Genomic DNA, 23,206 nt, shown 5'->3' on the forward strand with positions numbered 1-23,206 from the left:
GGGGTGACTGCTGATGTGGAGTACTTCTCCTAATATTTTTCTATCCCATACAGACTGTTACTGAAGGGGCCAAAAATGCATTAGGGATCTTGCTTTCTTCTTTGGATGTTTTTGAGAAGCTATCAGAACAGATGTATAAATCTGTCAAGGAAACAAGTAGAAAAAACCCGGTAGACAGCACTACAAGGGAAACTGATGCTCAAGCTGGCATCTGTCTCTAAGGCAGTCCTAAGGCACAAATAAACGTGTTCTTGAGGTGTCAGCTTCATTCCTTGCAGCACTAAGAGAGAGTCAGAATTCACATTCTCTAGAACCTGGTCTTAACAAAAAAAATCTCCAGTCCAGGTCCAGGCTGAGTGATGAGATCAGGGCCACAGGTAGAGCAGGAGACCATCTAGAACAAGGGAAAGATTGGGTATTAAAGGCTCTCTGTCCGTGGTGATCCTAGCAGAGTTGCATGTTGGAGAACATACTTTAAATGGCAGGAGCAGCAGGCTGGCTGCAGAAAGGAAGAACCTGGATTCTGTGTTCCTCCTCTTAGGGTGATGTCATGTTATGCTGGGTTGAAGAGAACGAGCGGCAGGAACAACATTAGCTGTGGTTGTTAGGCACCCATAGACTTCGTGCCATGAGGTGCCATCTACATTAAAATATATTAGTTACATTAGCTCATTATTAGTTTATGGTTATATATAAATTAAAATGTAGTATTAATCATTGTAATCATTAGTGAACAGTAGCAGCTGAACTGTTAGTCAATGTTTTGCCTTGTTTATCTGGCTCTCTCTTAGTTGTCTTACATCATTTGATCCAGCATAAGTCTTTTTTAGGTGTCATGTAGTTTGTTTGACTGAAAGAAAAACGTGTTCACGGTATAAACTGCTGACTTGTCACAATAGGTAAGGAGACACTTCAAATGCTGCTGCTGGTTTTGGATGTAACAATGTGCATGGCATGTTGGAAGTTTTCAGGTTGCTTTTTTTCCATTAGTGAACACCATTAAACCACTATACCTGCTCTGCAGCTGGAATGTCAACTATATCCCTGTTTCTCTTCTGGGTTTGGAATTCTTGGGGTGGAGATGAGTAAAGCAAAGCAGAAAGGGGTTATGGGAGGGTTTGACTGTAAATCTCAGAAATATTTTCCAGGTTTGTTACTTAGTAGCCATTACTATATGAATCACTCTATTCATACTGGGCCAGGACAGAAGTTTGGTTGTGTAGTATCATGTGCTTCAGTTTTGAAGAACATCTTAAAATTATCTACCCCTAGTCCCTCGAATTACTTCTCCATCTTGGGGTGCCAAATCTTCACTCCCTCTTCCTTTTGATCCTTCCTCAAAACACATCATCCATGAAGCCTATCTCTGTTAATCCATCATCATTTTATTCACAAAAAGGAAGCAAAAAACCTGCTGCACTGTTATGGATTGGCTTCACCTTCTGGTCTTATGGCATTTTGCATGTCTGAATTACTGTCTATTGGTAAAAAGAAAAGGAGTACTTGTGGCACCTTAGAGACAAACCAATTTATTTGAGCATGAGCTTTCGTGAGCTACAGCTCACTTCGTCGGATGCATATCGTGGAGACTGCAGTAGACATTATATACACACAGAGACCATGAAACAATACCCCCTCCCACCCCACTGTCCTGCTGGTAATAGCTTATCTAAAGTGATCATCAAGTTGGGCCATTTCCAGCACAAATCCAGTTTTTCTCACCCTCCGCCCCCCCCCACACAAACTCACTCTCCTGCTGGTAATAGCCCATCCAAAGTGACCACTCTCTTCACAATGTGTATGATAATCAAGGTGGGTCATTTCCAGCACAAATCCAGGTTCTCTCACTCCCTCACCCCCCTCCAAAAACCCCACACACAAACTCACTCTCCTGCTGGTAATAGCTTATCCAAAGTGACCACTCTCCCTACAATGTGCATGATAATCAAGGTGGGCCATTTCCAGCACAAATCCAGGTTTTCTCACCCCCATACACACACAAACTCACTCTCCTGCTGGTAATAGCTTATCTAAAGTGATCATTAAGTTGGGCCATTTCCAGCACAAATCCAAATGTCTACTGCAGTTTCCACGGTATGCATCCGATGAAGTGAGCTGTAGCTCACGAAAGCTCATGCTCAAATAAATTGGTTAGTCTCTAAGGTGCCACAAGTACTCCTTTTCTTTTTGCAAAGACAGACTAACACGGCTGTTACTCTGAAACCTGTCTATTGGTAGTTCAGCCATATGTTCCTTGGGGCAGAAGAGTTGGTGCTCAGTGCTTGCTGAAAAGAAGGCCCGTCTGGTGTGTCAAATTTGGCCTCTACTATCACTAGTCAGTTCTGAAAATGTAGGCTCTTACCTCTGCTATGTTCTGTGCAGCACTGACCACGTGATTAATGCTCAACACTGAACTTTGGCCAGAGCGCTGTTTATGAAAATATTCTTCCTAGTGTTTGAGTATCAATAAGTGATGTGGGAAGCAAGCAAGCAAAGTTGTAAAAAACAGCTTTATAAAATGTGAGCAGAGGCCAGCATTACTTAGTCAGGTTCTGCTGTTTCATTCCCAGCCACCTGCCCCAACTTTGCATTTCTGAGCTTTTAGTCCCTCTCCAGTCCAGGTCTCTCCCGAAACCTGATCCCCTTTCCTTAGTTCCACATATTATATATTACAAAATGAATGTGCCCTTTTAAAAAATTCAGTGTCCTCCTTGTCAAATCTGAAGTTTAATATGTTGGCTACTAGAACTCTAGCATCTGTGACAGGGTCAGGCCAGATGGCTATAGGAGAGTAATTTTTTTTTGGGGGGGGGTTCCCATGTTTATTGGAAAAGTGACAGAACAGCAATGGATTCAGATAGCTCCTCTTGGTGTTTTGAAGTTCATTCCCACAGTAGGCTGCATGACCTACAGGTTGGACAGACTGCCAAAGTCCAGCAGCTTCAGCATTTCCTTAGTATCTGGGTCAACTTCAATGATCTCCTGGTCAAGGTCAGAGACCTCAGGGACATAGTTATCCCTCCTCTCTCTCTCCTCTTCCTTCAGTTTGATGGAGATACCTCTGACAGGCCCCCTCTGAATACGCTTCATCAGATGGGTGACATACCCAGCTATCTTGTTGCGCAGTTTCTTGCTAGGGATGATGGCAATCTCTTCACACATCCGTTTGTTCGTGTGGAAATCATTCCCTAGCCGGGTGTAGTATTTTTCAATGATGACCCGGGCCGCCTTTTTCACGGTCTTTGTTCGCACACATTAGCCCCACGCTAAGTAGGTCCCTTTTCCCTAGGTAAGGTAACAGGGAGGGTTATAGAACAATCAGGAACCTTCTGGAGACAATTAAGACAAGCTGATTAGAACACCTGCAGCCAATCAAGAAGCTGCTCGAATCAATTAAGGTAGGCTAATCAGGGCACCTGGGTTTTAAAAAGGAGCTCACTTCAGTTTGTGGTGTGCGTGTGAGGAGCTGGGAGCAAGAGGCACGAGGAGCTGAGAGTAAGAAAGCATACTGTTGGAGGACTGAGGAGTACAAGCATCATCAGACACCAGGAGGAAGGTCCTATGGTGAGGATAAAGAAGGTGTTGGGAGGAGGCCATGGGGAAGTAGCCCAGGGAATTGTAGCTGTTGCACAGCTGTTCCAGGAGGCACTCTAAACAGCTGCATACCACAGGGCCCTGGGCTGGAATCCGGAGTAGAGGGCAGGCCCGGGTTCCCCCCAAACCTCCCAACTCCTGGTCAGACACAAGAGGAGTTGTCCTGGACTGTGGGTTCATGAAAATGGCCAAGGTGAGGGCTGCTGTGAAGTTCCAAGGCAAGCAAATCCGCCAATAAGCACAAGACCCACTAAGGTAGAGGAGGAACTTTGTCACACATCATAATATAGCTTTTGACATTTGTTGGCAAAGCTGAGTTCTGATTGACTGATTGGGCCTTTGTGTGTATGTGCATGTGTTTGCATGTGTGGTGTGGGGTGGGGCAGATTGTAGTTGTTTAAATCGCAGTGGAGCAAGTGAGTATGACATCAGCCCTTAACACCAACTCTTCTTGGGCCAAGCCTGGTTGATACTGAGGAGTTGACTGATGCTGGTGGCTACAGTCCTGGCTCCATTCCTGTGCTTGGCTGATGTTGAGGATTTCTCTTTTGCAGCTCTAGAGCCCTGGAGGACCATAGTCCCCAAGGACCTGTTAACACAAAAGAAGCAGGATTTGATCTTCTTATTTGCATAATTGCTTTCAAGACACCTATTACACAAATAAAATGGGTGAGAGGAAAACCACAGTAGAAAACCTTTTGTGATCTTTTCATTGCTTTAAAATGCACCAATAACCGTTAGTTGCAAAGGCAGCCTTTAGCATCTGTTTCCTCCACGCGGCTTCCATCCATCTTCTCAGAAGCACTCTGGAGCTAGCTGGGCATATTTGAAGGTTTGCCTTTACCTAAGGGTAAAGTGAGCCTTTTCTTAAGTGTTGCAGATTTAAGTTGCTAAGTGAAAGTCAAAATGTACTGAGGCCTGGCTGGCAAGTGGAGGAGAGCCGTAGCAATTTCCTTTGAGGTTTGGCTGCCAGCTCTTCTCAGACGTCTGAACTTCAAAAGGAAATGCCATGTTTGTCCCCTAGCCTTGCCACTGCACTCCTCAGCACTTTGCAAGCAACTAGGCTGCTTTGAACTTTTACTTAAACTAGAGAATGTGATTTATCTTCTTATCTCCTTAGGTTTTTTTTAAAAAAAAAAAAGGAAGTAAGCTAGAAAGCAGAAAGCAGCCTGGCTGCTGGCACAGCACATAGGAGGAGTACAGCCAGCCAGGCCTGTGCTTCTGTGCAAACAGTGATCTAAAGTGCTACTGCTGTGGAAGAATCAAAGGGAAGAGGTGGGATGAATAGGTAGAAAGAGGAGAAAGGGAGAAAAGTGATAGTGGGAACAAAAAGGTAGAGAGAAAATACTGTGGAGGATTCAAAGTAAGTTAGCAGCAAAACAAAAGAGGTGGTGAACTGGAGGATTTTCAGAATAACATTAAGAGATTCCAGTGTGTTTCTTTGTCCATTCATACAAGCCTGGAGTAGTTAAATGCATGCGGTCACCTCACAGTGCATCAGTCATACATAAATGAATCAATAAAGCACATCCCTTAGTGTCTAAAAGCCTTAGTGAAGCACTTGAAAACATTCATTTCCTACATCATTATTTCTTTTTAACAAAGTTGTGCCCTGTTATTGCACACTGGAAGAGATGGGGTCCATTTGACCAAGAGGAGGAGAGCGTCTTTGCACACTGACTTGTCTGCCCAGTGAGAGAGGCTCTATACCAGGTCCAAAAGGAGCAGATGACAATAGTCAACAGGTAGGTATAAAACAAGGTGACCTTAACAGAGGGCTAAATTTTATGGAGGAGATGGACAATTACAATAGGGTTATGGGAGTAACAACAGGAGTAACAGTGAGAGGATCTGCTCAAATCTTAGATGTCTATACACAAATCCAAGGCGTATGGGGAACAAACAGAAAGAACTGAAAGTATTAGCGTGTAAGCTAAATTATGACTTAATTGGCATCACAGAGACTTGGTGGGATAAATCTCATGACTGGAATATTGGTAGAGAGAGGTATAGCTTGTTCAGGAGGACAAGCAGGGAAAAAAGGAAGTAGGTGTTGCATAGAACATCAAGAATATATACCAGGGGTGGTCAACCTGAGCCTCAGAAGGAGCCAGAATTTATCAATGTACATTGCCAAAGAGCCACAGTAATATGTCAGCAGCCCCCCATCAGCTCTCCCATCCACTAGCAGCCCCACTGATCAGCACCTCCCCCCTCCTTCCCCACACCTCCTGATCAGCTGTTTTGTGGCGTGCAGGAGGCTCTGGGGGTGGGAGGGGCAAGGGCACTGAGCGGAGTGGGGGCAGGGGTTGAGCAGTGAGCGCCCCCCGGCACATTGGAAAGTTGGCGCCTGTAGCTCCAGCCCTAGAGTCGGTGCCTATACAAGGAGCCTCATATCAACTTCTGAAGAGCCGCATGTGGCTCCGGAGCCACAGGTTGGCCACCCCTGACATATACATTTGTTCTGACATCCAGAAGCTAGCAACTGGCTGAAAATCTCTGAGTGAAGATAAAAGGGGAAGAAACAGGTACAATGTCATGGCAGAGGTCTACTATAGACCACCAAATCAAGAGGATGAGGTGGATGAAGCACTTGGGCAGCAGCTATCATAGGCCAGAAGAGGCTAAGCCTCCCCGAACAGGCTGACCTGCTGCCTTTGGAATGCCGCTGCCACTACAACTTGAGGCCCCCAGCACCGTCCCCACCGGTCAGCTGTTAGGCAGGGCCCCGCCACTTGCTCCTCTCCGCCCCCTCACCCTGTCACACATCCTTAAGGAAGGAGGGGGCAGTGGGCAGGGAGGCTTGGGGGAGGGGGTGGAGGAGAGGCGCGAGCAGTGGGCAAGGGGTCCATGGGGAGGGGGCCGAGGGGGGCCTGGGGCAGAGCGGAAGAGCATGGGTTTGGGTCTGGGGGAGAGGTGGCCAGGCTGGGTCGGAGCAGTGGGTGGGGCCACTGTTTGGGCTCTGCCCAGCCTCCCCAAATGCTGGAGGCACGCGCCACTTATGATGAAGCATTTCTAAAACAAATAACAGAAATACCCAAAACACAAGACCTGGTAGTAATGGAGGACTTTAACTACCCAGACATCTGTCAGGAAAATAATACAACAAAACAGAAAATGTCCAATAAGTTCTTTGAATGTATTGGGACAACATTTCTTTCATAAGGAAGTAACCGGAAGGATATCCATTTTAAACTTGATTCTGACTGATAGAGAGCAATTGGTTGCAAATCTGAGGATAAAAGACAGTTGGGGTGAAAGTGATTATGAAACTATAGATGTCCTGATTCTAAGGAAAGGGAAGGAGTGGAATGAGAGCAGCAAAATAAGGAGAATGGACTTCAAAAAAGCAGAATTTAACAAACTCAGAGAACTGGTAGGTAAGGTCTCATGGGAAGAAGACCTAAGGAGTCTCCTGAAAAGGATTTGAGGAGAGCTGACAGTTTCTCAAAGAGGCAGTATTAAAGACTTAACAGCAAACTGTCTTGGTGCAAAGGAAAGATAGGAAGAACAGTAAGAGGCCAAAATGGCCACATCAGGAGCTCTTGAATGAGCTGAAAAACAAAAGGAGACCTACAAAAAGTGGAAATATGGACAAATGGCTAAGGATGAGTACAAAAAAAATAGCACAAGCATGTAAGGACAAAATCAGAAAGGCTAAGGCACAAAATGAGGTACCTAGGAAGCGACATAGAAGACAGTAAGGTTCTGTAAATACACTAGGAGCAAGAGAAAGATGAAGAAAAGTGTTAAGTCCTCTACTTAGTGGTAAAAGAGAACTAATAACTGATGATATCAAAAAGTCCGAGGTATTTAATGCCTGTTTTGCTTCAGTCTTCACTAAAATGGTTAATTTTGACCAGATAATTAACACAATCAATATTAACAAGGGGGAAGGAATGGAGGACAAATTAGGAAAAGGACAGGTTAAAGAATATTTAGATAAGTTAGATGTATTCAAGTCAGCAAGGTCTGATCAAATTTACCATCAGGTATTTAAGGAACTAGCTGAAGCAATCTCAGAATTGTTAGTGATTATCTCTGAGAACTCATGGAGGACAGATGAGATCCCAGCGGACTGGAGAAGGGGCAAACATAGTACCTGTATTTAAAAAGGGGAACAAACTGGACCCAGGGAACTATAGACTGGTCAGCCTAATTTTGATACATGAAAAGATACGGGAACCAATTATTAAACAATCAGTTTGTAAGCACCTAGATGATGATAGGGCTATAAGGAATAGCCAGCATGGATTTTTCAAGAACAAATCATGCCAAACCATGGCCTGCCAAACTAATTTGTTTCTTTGACAGGGTTACTGGCCAAGTGGATAGAGGGGAAGCTGTAGACTTGATATATATCTTGATTTTAGTTAGGCTTTTGACAGATGACATTCTCTTAAGTAAACTAGGGAAATGTGACCTAGATGAAATGACTATAAGGTGTGTGCAAAACTAGTTGAAAGACCATAGAATAATTATCAGTGGTTCGCTGTCAAACTGGGGGGAATGGAATGTATCTGGTGAGATACTGCAGTGGTCAATTTTTCTCCATATTCACTGAAGGTAGAGAAGAAATAATTGTCTTAATCTGGAGTAAGGGAGAGCTAGGTTAGATATTAGGAAAAATTTTCCAACTATCAGAGTAGTTAAGCACTGGAATAGGGGTCCATGAGAGGTTGTGAAATCCCTGCCATTGGAGTGTTTAAGAACAGGTTAGACAAACACCTGTTGGGGTGGTCTAGGTATACCTGGACCTGCCTCAGTGCAGGACACTGGACTAGATGACTTCTTGAGATCTGTTCTTGCCCTGCATTTTTATGATTGTGTTAGTTCATGGGACACGGGGCATAGAGGTAGGAGATACCTAAGAACTCAATTGTGCCATCTAGCCAATATGTAAGGATGATGTGGAATGCCTCCTGGAGTTCCCATCGTGCTTGCTGTTGCATAGGAAGGAGGGTCCTTACGCAGGCAAAATTCCCATTGAACCGTTATGCGCTGAGTAGCGAAGAGCTATGTGGAAAGCCAGAGTGCAAAGGTGGCAGCTGTACTCTTTCCTTTCATAGATACATATGTAAATGGAACAGCAGTTGGTAGCTGTCTGAAGGTGGGGTAGGGAGGGATGAAAACAACTGAAACATGTGCAGCAGCCCCTTTAAATGTTTTGTTGTTTTCTGAGAGCTATATGAGCAATATTACACTTTTGCTGGCTCCTGGCCAGTAGGATTAGAATGTAGAATTGTAATAATTTTGGTCCTTGATCAGGTAGAGGTTATTTCAGCCATAACCATACTTTACAACAATTTACAGTAACTAGGGAAGAAGTCTTTGGTATCCCTTTGATACTGTACAGGATATTCAGGTTGACAGGATGTTATTACCTAAATTAGAGTTGGGCCAGGAGATGATGGGTCACGTTCAGCTCTCTGTTACACCAGTGTAAATCCAGGCTAACTTAGTTGAAGCTAATGGAGTGTTGGATTTACACAGACATAGCTGAGAGCAGATTTTGGCCCCTAAAGACAATACCTCATCCTTTGGAAAAGATCAAGATACCTTCAATGACCACAAATGGTTTGGACCTTGGTTTGCATCTCATCTCAGATATGTCATCTCCAGCAGCACAATGCTTTCGACACCACTCAGAAGGGTCATCACTTCTGTAATAAGTGCCCCCGGCTGAACCGCCAGCACCTGCAGCACCCTCAGGGATCTGATTCTTTGAGTGAGTCGCACTGGTGTTCTTTTGTGGCTGCATGGATTTAATATGACAAAAAGTGGACGGGAAACAAGTTTCTTTCTTGCTGATAAGTTATCGTTATTTTATGATGTTTAGTATTTGTATTACAGTAGTGCTTAGAGGCCTCAACCAAAATCAGGGCTCCATTATGTTAGGCACTGTGCAAACATACAATGACAGTCCCTACCTCTAATAGCTGACAATGTAAAAGGACAAGATGGGGGTCACATGGTACCCGTGAAGAAGATGGTTGCCTAATCACAGACCACCTCACTTCCCACATATGAGTTCATCTTTAATAATTACTTTTCTAGCAAATTGGCAATACGTTTCTGTCATAAAAGTTTAAATTAATCCCCTGGATAAACTTCAAACCGTTGAATATGGATTCCAGTGGACAAATGAGAGGCAACAAAAGAGCTAAGCCTGAATCACTTAAGCAGCTGAAGAGGGAGACCGCAAGACCACCACAGAACCTATGCCAGGATACCATGGCACTGAAAGAATTCCTCACAGACTGTCCGGATTCAGTCTCAAAAATTTAGATGTATGTGATATAAACTCCCAAATGGCTCACTTGGAAAAAGAGCTATAAAAGACTGCCATTGAAACCAGGCAAATTAAAGAAACAGCCACCTTAAAGCTTAGGCTTGTGTGTTTTATTAGTGCTGGATGAGTTGGTATTACCAGTTAGCATTAAGAAATGGATTGCAGTAACTATTTTAGTGACCAAAAGAGTTATTTTGAGAAAATGGAAATCTGCAATTCCTCTTTCATACACAGACTGGTTTAGTGAACTCTCTACTACTGTCTTAATGGAACAAAATGACTGTCTAATAGAAATGCTTGGAAAAAATATGAAGACGTCTGGTCACACATGAAACTTTTGCAGTTTAGTAGATATTAGACCCCAATACTCATAGGTTATGTTCTCACTTATTTATCTATTTAGTCACTTCAACAGTTGATGCCCTGCATAACCTCTGTGGGTTCAGGTGTTTTTATTTTGTTTATTTGGTTGGTTGGTTGGTTTTGGTTGTTTTTTCCCCGAGGTTTTACAAACAATCAACACTGAATTTTGTTATTCATATGGTATTTCCGTCCTGTCCATGTAGTTTATATATGTTTTGTTTTATAGTGTTTATATTTTATCTAAAACAATAAATATAAAGTTAAAAATAAAAAGTCAAGACAGTCCAAAGGTGCGAGAAAGGAAGTAGTATTATGCCCATTTTACAAATGGGGAAACGGTGGCATGGAGCAACCAAGTAGCTTACTGAAAGTCACAGAGGGTGTTCTAACAGAGCTGAGAATTGAATTTTGATGTCTTGAGTTCCAGTCCACTGCCGTAAGACCATTCTTCCTCTCAAAATCTTATTATTTAACATACTTACTGTGGAAACCTCTAGAGACTAACTAGAGTGATACCCTATTGAGACAGGTGCTGTGCAAACAAAGAAACTGGAGCAGAGCCTATACTGGCAACTGTCTCACTTGCGATGCATGTGATTTCCTTTGTTACTCATGTCCTGTTGGAGCAGTGAGGCTGAGAGTTGCTGTTTTGGTTCGATGCAGCTTGATTTTTCTTTCTTGCTATTTTATTGCTTATGGTTGAGTGTGTGCAAATGTTTAGTTTTGTATAAGTCTATTGGAGATTGTTTGATCAAATAGCTCCTTTGTCACTTTATTGTTCTACATAAGTAAGGTGACCAGATGTCCCGTTTTTATAGGGACAGTCCCGTTTGTTGGGACTTTTTCTTATTTTGGCGCCTATTATCCCCCACCTGTCCCGTTTTTTCACAGTTGCTATCTGGTCACCCTATACATAAGGCAAATCCTCTTTTGTTCCTGCTCTTTTCTCCTAACAATAAATGTAATTAATCTTTATTTATTGTATCTTTTGATACAAGCTTGTTGGTCAAGCAGCCACACTTGTTAATACACATCTATCTTGAAATTCAAGTACTGTATAAGTCTGTGTGTTCTGTATTGTGTATTTATAAAGCCATTTTTAAAATGCTTTCCAGAAAGACTGTAATTTTTTCCCTTTACCTCTGCCTTAGCTATAATCCATTGTTATTAGATATAGCTGATTAATGTCAAAGTTCACCATCTCTTCATTATCTTTTATGCAGATATTCTGGATTGCTAGATAAACACTTCATTTTTATTGCGTCCCTTTCACCATGTGTCCTGTCTTCATGGATTAGGATGTTTACTAAAAAACATTGTCAAGATCTTTTTAATATACAGTCCAGATACTGTAGGGTTTAGGTTTTCATCAGACCTTTTTTTCCCTTTCTCTGCTCAAAGCACAATAATATAATTTACAGTGGGTGGTTGGGGAGGTGGGGGTGTTGGAATGAAATGCACTCTTGTGCATGCTGAGAAATCTTGTGCATGCTGTAGTAAGTTCCACTTAAAGCCTCAAAATAGAGCTTATGTGTGACTTAAGTGGTGCACAGGCATTGTCTTGAGTCCTCTGTACAGGGATGAATTTCACTGTATATGTCAGGTTTCAGAGTAGCAGCCATGTTAGTCTGTATTCGCAAAAAGAAAAGGAGTACTTGTGGCACCTTCGAGACTAACCAGTTTATTTGAGCATAAGCTTTCGTGAGCTACAGCTCACGAGCTGTAGCTCACGAAAGCTTATGCTCAAATAAACTGGTTAGTCTCGAAGGTGCCACAAATACCCCTTTTCTTTTTACTGTATAATGTCTGTATCTCAGAGGCTCCCAAAATTATCTTCAGAATTTTCAAATGTGGGCACCTGAAGTTAGGCATCCAACCACATATTTAGGTAGCTAGGTAAATGCCTTGATTTTTAGAGATGCTGAGCACCCACAGCTCCCAATGAAAATGTTGTCCCAAATACAATCGTCTCAACTGAAATACAGCACCTCTTGGTAGAAGGTGCATGACCTGTTACTGGAGGTGGTTAGCTGACTGGAAATTCTGATATTTCAAAACTTGTTTTCATTCTGCCTCAGAATAAAAAGCTGAAATATCAACATTTCCCATGAAATGGAACTTCTGAACAAATTTAGATTCATAACCATTGAAACATTTCATTTTGATAAGGTAGAAACATAATGTGTAATCAAAATGATTCATTTTAACTTATTCTATCTATAATTTAATTGAAATTGACATGTTCCTGTGAAACATGTTGATGAAACTGCATTTTCTGTTGGAAATTTTTCACCCAGCTATAGTACACAACAGGGGCTGTAGGAAAAAGGGAAAACCTTGCTGTTCCCATTGCAGTCAATGAATCTAATAATTCTGCTCTGAAGTGTTACGGTAACATAAGTAAAAACAATTGGTTTGTAAGACTGGTTTTTAACTTAACAGTTTCTCTTTACAATAATTTTTATTACACCTGTTGATTTTCTTGGTGTGTAATACTAAATGTTCCAAGACCAACCCTTTTGCTTTTCAAGTGTCTTTTATAAACCATGTCACATTTATATACTGTCACATCAGTAAATTAAGTAAGAGACTAACCTAAACAAATGCCAAATCATTACCACTTAATTAACCTTACGAACTGCTCTCCAAATTGACTTCAGTTTAATTTGCGATATGGGCTTAGTTCACATGAAGTGTGCTAACATAAACAAATAAAATAAATGCAGCACAAAGCTGAACTGGGGGAAAGGATGGGGGAATGTAAATATAAAGTCAGTATTACAGTATACGCAATAGCAAAACTCTGGTTGTTTTGGTTGTAACATAGGACTGGAAAAGGATAAATGGCAATTAGAAAATTATATTTTTATTGCTTTCTTTCTTTCTACCCCCAACAAGGATGGCCTGTCTGATGACAAAGTTTTTAATATTTTTGACTGTTAGATTTTTAGAATATGCAACATTTGGAAATTCCTCTTAAATTGACATTAATGATTTCAGTGGGGCGGCACGTGGGTGCAGGAATTCACAGTATGGAGACATTTGTGGGATCAAACGAAGGCTATGTCTACACTACACTGGCGGTGGCACGTTGGGTATGTGTAGCTGCACACCACAGTGAAAAGTAGTCTGCATCCACGCTACGGTGTGTGGCAACACGTCAGTGAATGGCTCTGGCAGAGGGGAAGCAGTAGGAAAAGGCTTTAGCAGCTCCCTGCTGCCTGAGTCTTTCATTGTGGCGAGGAAAGGGTCTCGCAGTGTGAAAAAGCTGAGCCTTTCCCCTTTGCCTTTCCTTGCCAAACCCTTTCGCTGTTGCCAGAGTCTTTTTTCCTGAGAAGGGGAAAGGCTCCTGCAGCAGGGATGCAGAGGAATGCTACATGGCTAAAAATAGCTGTGTAGACAGGGGTAAATAGAGATCATGTGGGATATGCACTCTCACCCTCCAGGTGTCTCTCTAAATTGGCAGTCCAGGGCAATCCTTTAAGAGGCTATATTTTCGGATGAAGTGGGTTTTAGCCCACGAAAGCTAATGCCCAAATAAATGTGTTAGTCTCTAAGGTGCCGCAAGGACTCCCGTTGTTTCTTCTGATGCCTACCTCTCTGAATCCATTTTTTATTATGTAACTGTACCAGAAATATGTATTTTTCTGCATATTAATACCATTTTTCAAATATATTAGCATATCATGTTAGTTGGAATATCACTAAAGTTAACATAAAACTCTGTTTACCTAAAATATGAATCAAAGTATTTCTGAAACTGCATTTACGGTTGAAGAGAGATGGTAGTGACAATGGATATTGTTTCTCTGCTCCCAAAAGATACAAACCAGCTTTGTTCTGCAATGTTTAAAAATTCTTTGTGTCTTTTGTTGTAAGGTATTAAAGTATATCTAGCATATAGATATATTTAATATGTAGTATCAAGGAGGTCTCTTGAGGTTCCAGGAGATTTTACAGATACATCATGCCAGAGAAAGTAATATCAGAAAGAAAGGATATGGTCCCAGATAGATAGTAATCAATCAGAATAGGTTCGTAGAAGGACATGAGCAGAAGGAATCATTGATCAGTGATAAATTTGTTTGGATTATTCCATTGCTTCTGAAAAAAGGTCTTAGTTGGAATTCTGCTTGGTCTATCTTCATTCTAAAATTGCTCATTTTTTATATATATTAAAAAAAAATAAAATTTCCTTTCCCTCAGATGTTTGCATTAAATATAATGACTTGGAAGCCCTGGTTGAGGTTGTATATTTAAAAAGCACAGGAAATAATAAATTAAAGCTGTATATTTAAAAGCAGAGGAAATAGCATTGCCCAATAACTATGCTAATAAGGAGAATGTATACATATTGGCTCTACTTGTTCACATATTTCTCTCCCCCTCTCCTCCCACGGCACCCCTTTTTTCTAAGGTCAGCGCTCAGTGAGGGGAATTTGTTTTGAATTTATTCCAAAGCTACTGTGAACTGGATTTGTGTGCTAACTTCAAATGGTTTTTAAATTTGCTGATAACTTTGCCCTTCCCTGATGAGATTTTCTTTTATTAGTTAATGCTGACTTTGCTGCATTTGCACTGTGTTTGCCATCACTGTTTATGAATAGCATAGTTACAACCACCATAAATACAGAGAACATAGAGGAGGAGGAGGAAGTAGAGTAAACAATTTATTTTCATGTGCTTGGGATTACCACATAACTCACAAATGGCAGTGGAAAGTGGAGTTTAATGGTCATCCTTTTAAAAAAAAAAAAAAAAAAAGTAAAATTGTGTACTCAGACTTCCTCAGTTTTTATGCTTATATTAATGTTACTTTCGGTTTAGAATAATGATTATATAATGTCTTATGATTCAGATTTTATTAATAGGATAGGGATTGAAATATATGTATGTATTTCCCTTTCATTGCTGAGAGTACTTTGGCAAGAGTGATTGTAAATGAGCTAACCTGGGCCCAGAAGCCATGGCACAACTCTCATAAAAGCAAGATTGTCACCGTAGAGGGAATGCTCAAAGGTCCAGATAGCAACCGCCTTATGCACTCTGGAGAGCAGTTACACACTTGAATGGCTCCACTGGAGTCAGTAGGACTACTCTTGGGAGTAACTACTCACCAGTGTGTGTAAAGGAGTCACAAATCGCTGATGTGCAGGAAGTAGCACAGAGGCTATTTATTGAGAAGTTGCACTAACCCTGTAAGCTAAATCCTTCTTGCATGGAATAGAGAATCTGGGGTGGCCTTGTCTGCCTCAGTGGAAGAGAGCAGGAAATCAGGGGCCATGAAGTAGTTTCAACTATTGCTCTCCCAGTCCCCACCACTGCCTCTGGAGTTTGTATCATTTGGAGCGCGGCGGGGTTAATTTGGAGCCCCACCCTAGACAAGCAGATGTTTGATAGAGGAGGGCCCACAGTGCAGGTTGTCTTCATGTCTCGTGAGTGCCTGCATGTTCCTTCCCTCCCTCCAAGAGGGTAGAAGTGGGGAAGCACACATTCAATAAAATACTTTAATACGTCCCCCCTAAGAATTAGCCAGAATATAACAACGGTTACTTTTGATTATTGTCATGATGACAAGAAGCTTGTGCTTGAGTGTGTCAGGTGGAGAGGAAAAGGTATATGTGGGATGGGAGGGGGTGGAGAGTGGTGGGGGTATCCTGGGTTGTATTCCTGATTGTGCCACTCTCGTGCTGTGTAAATTTTGGGGAAGTCACCAAACATTGTGCCTCAGTTTATCTAGGGATGTTATCACATTTGTAGGGCCAAATTCAGGTTGCTTTCTCCTCATTTTTATTTACTTAAATTGATATTTAAAATACACAGTATAGTTGTACAATACCATAAAAGTTTATTCAGCCCATCTTGAGAAGTAAATAAGATTCTATTAGCAAATATGATGAAAGAAAGAAACTTAAATGTCTCCAGATCTCAGCCTGCCTTATCTCAAAAGACCAAGAGAAAAGGATGAGCTTTGCAGCATGCCTGGAAGGTTATCAAAATGGGCTACATTGACCTAACGTCTTGACTTGCTAGTTGGATCTGTGGCTGTTGCAGGAGAATGCCAGGTCAGTTTGTCTGCTATTCTGTATTACGGAAAGTAAGATGCTGTATAAACAAGCTACTAAACATGTAGGAATAAAATGAAGTGGAGGGAGTTAGACCTGCAACATGTTGTGAGCACTCCTGTTACATTCTGACTTCTCTCAAAGCCCACTGATTTATAGCCCCAGGTCACCAAAGCAATGCTTAGCTTTAGGCACATGAATTAATCCCTAGTCAGCAAAGACCTAATCACATGCTTAATTTCAAGCACATGTGTAGCCCCACTAATTTCAATGGAACTTAAACATGTGTGTAAGTTGTTTACTCTATCAAGGCCTAACTGTGGCTGCCTGCAGTGGAAACAGGTGGCGTGTAGCACATTGCACAGTCAAGCCCTAAATGAGCAGTGCAGGTCTAGAAATGAGTTCCCCCACCTTTCACTGTAAAATCAGACCCTACTGTGCATTCTCAGGTGTCTCTTTATGGCATGGATGTTTCAAACGTAAAACTGGAGTAATAAAAGTTTCATTATTTTCCAAGTTAAGATAACACCTTCTCTGGAGTCTTTTTTTAATTTTGAGATGAGAATTTCTTTACTATTCGATTTAAAATGTTAAAACGAATCCACAAAAATTGTTTACATTTTTTTGTCAAAATTTCAGTTTTCTGTAGTTCCAACCATCTTCAATGGTAAATTATCTTCACCATTAGTAGTGTTTTGCACATGAATCTCATGTCTCCTGAAGGCGACAAGCAGTATTCGAGTATTAGAGTGTAAAAATGCTGCTTTCAGTTTTGTGGCATCTCAGAAGTGCTCACTTTAGTGTGCAGTGAGTCTCAAACATTTTCCATTCTTGGCCCCAAAATCCTGCCACAGAATCTTGTTGTGCCCCCAGATCTCACTATCCGCTTGAGGGGAGCTTCCAGATTGGGTTTATATTGGGTCATACGTGGAGGAGGGAGATATGTGCTGGATGGATTAGTTGCTGGGTAGAGAGGCTGCTGAATGTGTGCTGGTTGGTTCCAGTGAATTAGCTGACATCTTCAAAAATACAAATTTAATAAATGCTTTTTCACTTTCAAAGCACCTGTGATATATTTTACAATGGAGAAATTTTGATCTCCAGATATTCACAAACATAATGAATTTTTTATATCTTTGATATCCTCCCCCAGACAGTAGAGGTTCACTGCTCCAGGCCAATGGGAGCTGCTGAAAGCGGCGGCCAGTATGTCCCTCGGCCCGCGCCACTTCCAGCAGCTCCCATTGGCCTAGAGCAGCGAACTGCGGCCACTGGGAGCTGCGATCAGCCGAACCTGCGGACACGGCAGGTAAACAAACCGGCCTGGCCCGCCGGGGGCTTTCCTTGCACAAGCGGCGGAACAAGTTTGGGAACCACTGGCTTACAGTGTCCTGATTGAAAGTTCATCAGGTGTTCTGAGGTCTGGGTTTTCTCATTCCATACTCTACGGAACCATTTTTTAATAGGACAGTTCATTCAGTCAGATATGTTGTTCAGTATATATGTTCTTGTATTTTATTTAAGCTCTTCCTTTCTATTTCCAGGATGTATATGTGGTGTTGTAAATTGTATTGTTATTGTATATAGTAATGCCACTGTTTGCTAGAGTGGTCTCTGGAGGTATTGTTGGGGTGCTGATCCATTGTTAAGCAGATGGGGAATTTAAATTTAAGTAAGTGTTCTCATTTTTAAGATTTTATATACCTCCCCTCCAAAAAAAAACAACAGCCATGCAAACTCATGCACAGGATATCCAGCATGTCAGCTAAATGGACTGGGATCTTTCCATCTAAATGCCTGATCCAATGCCTGTTGACTTCAATAGAAAGACTCCCATTGACTTTAGTAAGCTGTGGTTCAGAGCCTAAGAGACCTACCCCTCCTCTGAAAAACTACCACAACTGTGGTCACCTGAGCTGGATTGCCTTTGGTGTAAAAGAGAGGGGGTTGCTGCCAGGGTGTACTCTGTTAGGACCCGGCACCATCAGAATTTACTACCCCCCCACACCCCCACCCCCAGCATAATGGCTTGAATTTTACTTCCAGAATTTGGTGTAAGGTCCATCTTTTTTCCCTGACCTTTGAGAAGATGGATGAAGCTTGGGGTCGTGGGAGAGGGACTCTGGTGGGGATTTATTTATTGAGAGTTTTAATTTTTTGGTGTATTTGCTCTAAATTTCTGAATTGTGTGTGGGGAATAATTGAGGGAATCTATTTGTTCTAAGAGTCTGTATTGGATTTTTTTTTTTGTTTTTTTTGTTTGAGATTGTTAAGGATGCCCAGAGCTTAGGATGGTTGCTGTTTTGTTGTAGAACATTTAAAAAGATAGATAAATTGCATATCTAGATTCACTTAAGGACAGAAAAGCTCCAACTTCTGCTAACTGTGGGATGTATTGGCAACTTGCTGTAGCTGGTTTGCATAAAAAATGGAATACAACCTGATAGCTCTCATTTTATTGTGAAGGTGGAGATTTAAGCTCAGGTCAAGATGTGGCATCACAAGCAGTGAAGCAACAATGTTGTCACAATCCATGTTTTAGAACTCAAACATCTGCATTTTGCCTAAAAGCCATACTTTTGCAACCCTGGCATTTTGACAACAAAGTTCAGTATTGCCTTCAGGTGGTGTGTGTGTGTGTGCACGCATATAGACAGCTTAAAAAAAGTCTTTGCAACCACAAAACAGGGAAGAATAAAAAAATAATTGCAAAACTAGCCAATGGTACAATCCTCTTAATGTTGTTAGAAGAAAATAAATAAGGAAAACAGAAGTGGAACAGAAGTGTTCTGAATGTACTGAATATATTGAATATTTTAGGAACTAATTCAATATTTTTTTCATTATACACATCCTGTTATCTTTTTGCTACATCATAATTACATTCCCCCACTTCCCAAAATAAGCCCTTTAAATCATTACTTTAAAATAAAGTAGAACATTTGTTGGAAAGTGGTCTCCGATTTTACCACTGAACTAGTGTTCAAAATAAAATTTTCCCTGAGCCCTCTCTATCAAGGGGATAGTCCAACTAGTGTCTCCCTGTTTAGATATACAGTAGCCTGTTGTTAAATCTATGGTAAATCACCTTTAAACACATCAGACACTTTTGTATGCACTTTTTGAACTTAAATAGAGTAAAAATCCAGTTTGTAATTGAAATAGTTTCCTGTTTAACAAAGTTTTATAATCAGTGATTAATATAATGTCTAAGGTGAAACTTTACACAATCCTAGTTTTACCTGAATAGCAGCTGCAGGATTTGATTTTTAAAGCCATTTATTTTAATTTTTTTTTTCAGTAGAAAAGAATATATCAGGGAACTAGAATTGAAACAACATTAAAACAAATAAACAGAATAAACCATAATTTTGATAGACAGATATAATAGATTCACTAGTATTGACAAATATGCCAGTTTTATCGAAGGATAAGAAAGAGAGTGGAATGTATACACTATATGAGGAAGAAGAAAGGAAGGGAAACAATAAATAAATCAGAACTAGCATTTGATGGGTCTTTATTTCTGGACTGATTGTGCTCCACCATTTGTTAATTAGTGTCACTGGGCCCTTTTTCCTTTCTGTGGCTTCAGCGTTTTTAGGCCACTTTGCATTAAGCATAGATATAGTATCCTGGCATATTTACCCTTTTGGCTGTTTAATCATTCTTTTTCTCAACTGAGTAGGACCATTACTCCCTAGATTAGCCTGTGTTCATTCCTGTCCTCGACGGTCCCATAATTAAGGGTATTCTAGCTGCCTGACATCCTGTGTATGGAGCCTGATTGGTTCTAATCCATCAATATCCAAAATATATAAGATGTTGAAGTCATAAAGATCCAAATTCATGAGTATGCATTTACACACATGCTCATCTTTAAGCATTAGGAATGAAGTTCTGATCATACTGAAGTCCATAGGAGTTTTACTGTTAATGCTAACGGGGCCATCATAACAACCTAGAACTCTCCAGGTAACAGTTTAATCTCAGATCACATAAACCTGCCCCATCAGTAAGCAGGTAGACATGGTTATGCAGCTCCAGCCCTTTCGCACTGTGTAAAGGGGTTGGAGTGGAGCAAAGTAGAGGTCAGGCGTTTGCTACTGGGCCTTGTTTTGCTAGGTACTGTACAATTATATAACAAAGAGATAGTCCCTACCTTGAAGACCCCCTGCTTTATTAGAACTAATTGGATATTACATGTTGTAGATCAGTGGTCTCCAACCTGTTTACAGCCAAGATCACTTTTTGAATCTAAGGGCAACACAGGATCTACTGCGCCCCTTTACTGAGGCCCTGCCCCTTCTCCAAAGCCCTACCCCACTCACTCCATCCCCCCCACCCCCTTTCCGTTGCTCGCTCTCCACCACCCTCACTCGCTTTCACCAGGCTGGGGCAAGGGTTACAGGGTGCTGGCTCTGGGAGGGGTGTCAGGGTTGGGGCTTGGGGTGCCGGAGGGGGTTCAGAGTACAGAAGGGGATATGGGGTACTGGCTTCAGGAGGGGGCTCAGGGCTGGGAGTTGGGGTGCAGGAGGGGTTATGGGGTGCTGACTCCAGGAGGGGGCTCAGGGATGGGGGTTGGGGTGCAGCCTCCTGCCAGGCAGTACTTACCTCCGGCAGCTCCCGGTCGGTGGCACGTTCAGCGAGGCCAAGGTAGGCTCCCTACCTACCCCAGGTCCACACCGCTCCCAGGGGGCATGTGGCTCTGCGCGCTGACCCTCTCTGCAAGCACCACCTCCGCAGCTCTCCCAGATAACGGGAGCTGCGGGGGCAGTGCTTGCAGGCAGGAGCAGTGCACGGAGGGAGACATCTGCCCCCAGGGCTGCGGGGCTGCCCTGGCCGCTTCCGGGAGTGGCATGGGGCATGCAGGAAGCCTGTCTTAGTGGCAGTCCCACTGCGCCGTCGGAGATTGCAATCGACTGGGAGATCCTCTAGGATCGACCAGTTGATTGCGATTGACCAGCTGGTGATCACTGTTGTAGTTACGGTTGCAAGGTGTGTATTTTTGGAATGTGTTTTGTATGTTATTTGTACTGCAGTAGTGCCTGAAGTTCCCAACTTGGATTGGAGCCCTATTGTGCTAGCCGCTCTATGCCTTACAGTCTAAATAGACAAGACAAATAATGACAGTGGAAACGGGCATAGAAAGATGAAGTGACTTGTCCAAGGTCTCATAGCTGGTGAGTGGCAGAGCCAGGAACAGAGCCATGGTCTCCTGACTGTCCACCACATCAATAATCTGAAAATCCTGAAAATCCATAATACTTTCCCCATTTCCAGAGCAGAGGCTCATAGTTCATCCAGGCAAAGATTTGACTAGATATAAAGCTATGCCAGCCAGCAGCATCAAGAGAAACAACATGCAACATTGCTCCCTGCAGAAACATCCTGGCTCACATCTGAAGAGACCTGGCTACCATTACTTGCAAGGTAGTACATGCTTTTGCTCCAGTGAAGCCATTGCAGAAGGGGAAATGGAATGGTGCTATAGACCTATTGGCTGACAAAAGTTTTTAGTGGTGAACTCAGAGAGGGAAAGCAGATGTGACCTAGATATGAAAGAAAATTAAAATTTTTTTTACCGAAGATAATTTTGTATACAGGTTTATGCAAGTACATTGTTGCAATAAACCATATGTGCTTCTTTTGAGGTGTTGCTATTGCATTGTGGCAGTTCTCAGAGTACCCAGGACTGAGTCACCTTGTTACTCCCCAGCCTCCAGTGAGAGAGAGACTTGCTGGTGCTTAACCTACTGTCAGGTCCTTGACACCATCAGTCTGTTAGCCATCCAAGCACTCTCCTCTTTTTCCCTTGTCTGTTAACAATATGTGCACTGCAGTCCTTGAGCCCCTTCATATGTAAATGACTTTCCATTGTGATAATCGGAGAGACAGGTGAATAAACATCTTTGGTCTGACAGGAAACCCGTTTGTCAACTATGCCTTGAACCAGACTTTAAAACATATTCTTAGTATATATCCAGAATTCCTTACACATGGAATCTGTTCATACATTTCACAGTGATATTAATGACCAGTGTGACCTTGGCTTTTTGGACTTCACATGACATTCTTTTTTGAACTGGAGTGTACGTACCAGAAGAAAGATATTCACGTAACTCCCTTTCCAATTCGTACTGAGTGGTTCATGGGTCACAGCCATGTCAATGAGCAGTTTTGTATGCTCTGTAGTTTCTGTGTGTCTCATAGAATACCTCAGTTTAACAGCTGTGTGCTGTGTAAGTTCTCATATCTTCCCCCAAGGAAAACATGAGCTCCAAGAATACTTCATAGGAAGCAACATAAAATCAGTGCCCTTGAAAAAGACTGTGGCTAAATAAATGTTCACTTCAATTAAAGCTGAAAGGGGAGTTCACACTGGCATCCATGGGAAGATTACAAGCACTCTTGATTCTACTTTAATGGGTCACCTAGCAGGAATTATAGCCAAATACTGAGAGATTCTGGCCACCTGCAACTTCCATTTGCTTCTATAAGAGTTGCAGGTGCACAGTACTTTCAAGATTGTGATCGGTGTCGGTCTCTTTTTAAGCTCTGGCATGTGACCCTACTTTGTAAACGTTAGTTTTATCTCTTGAACTAAACAAGAATGTATAATATTAGTCTCTAGCAACAGCAGTGCTGACTCCTATTCCACACCTATAACCACTAAAGCAAGACCAATTGCAAGCTGCTTCTAACATACTACGTTTGAGCGTTCCTGTTTCCATCAGCGTCAGTAAATCAAGGAAGCAATGTTCTAGCAATCTCTGGACTGGTGATGCAGCACTTTTCCATTCCAGTAATTATTTGCAGTTTCGTGTGGAAGCCTGGAGATTGCTTTTGCAGCACCTGTTTAAAAATGAGTTGTCTTCCACTTTTTTGGCAG

General features: G+C 42.0%; 1 protein-coding gene and 1 pseudogene across 12 annotated transcripts in view; one reads left to right on the forward strand and one right to left on the reverse strand.

The window, feature by feature from the left end:
• Positions 1-23,206, forward strand: part of TPK1 (thiamin pyrophosphokinase 1) — a 480,985-nt gene that overhangs the window by 133,789 nt on the left and 323,990 nt on the right. The gene's annotated exons all lie outside the window — the stretch shown is intronic.
• On the reverse strand, positions 2,811-3,255 carry LOC140907933 (small ribosomal subunit protein eS17-like; annotated as a pseudogene).

The sequence above is a fragment of the Lepidochelys kempii genome, chromosome 2 (genome assembly GCF_965140265.1).
Source record: "Lepidochelys kempii isolate rLepKem1 chromosome 2, rLepKem1.hap2, whole genome shotgun sequence".
Lineage (NCBI taxonomy): Eukaryota > Metazoa > Chordata > Testudines > Cheloniidae > Lepidochelys > Lepidochelys kempii.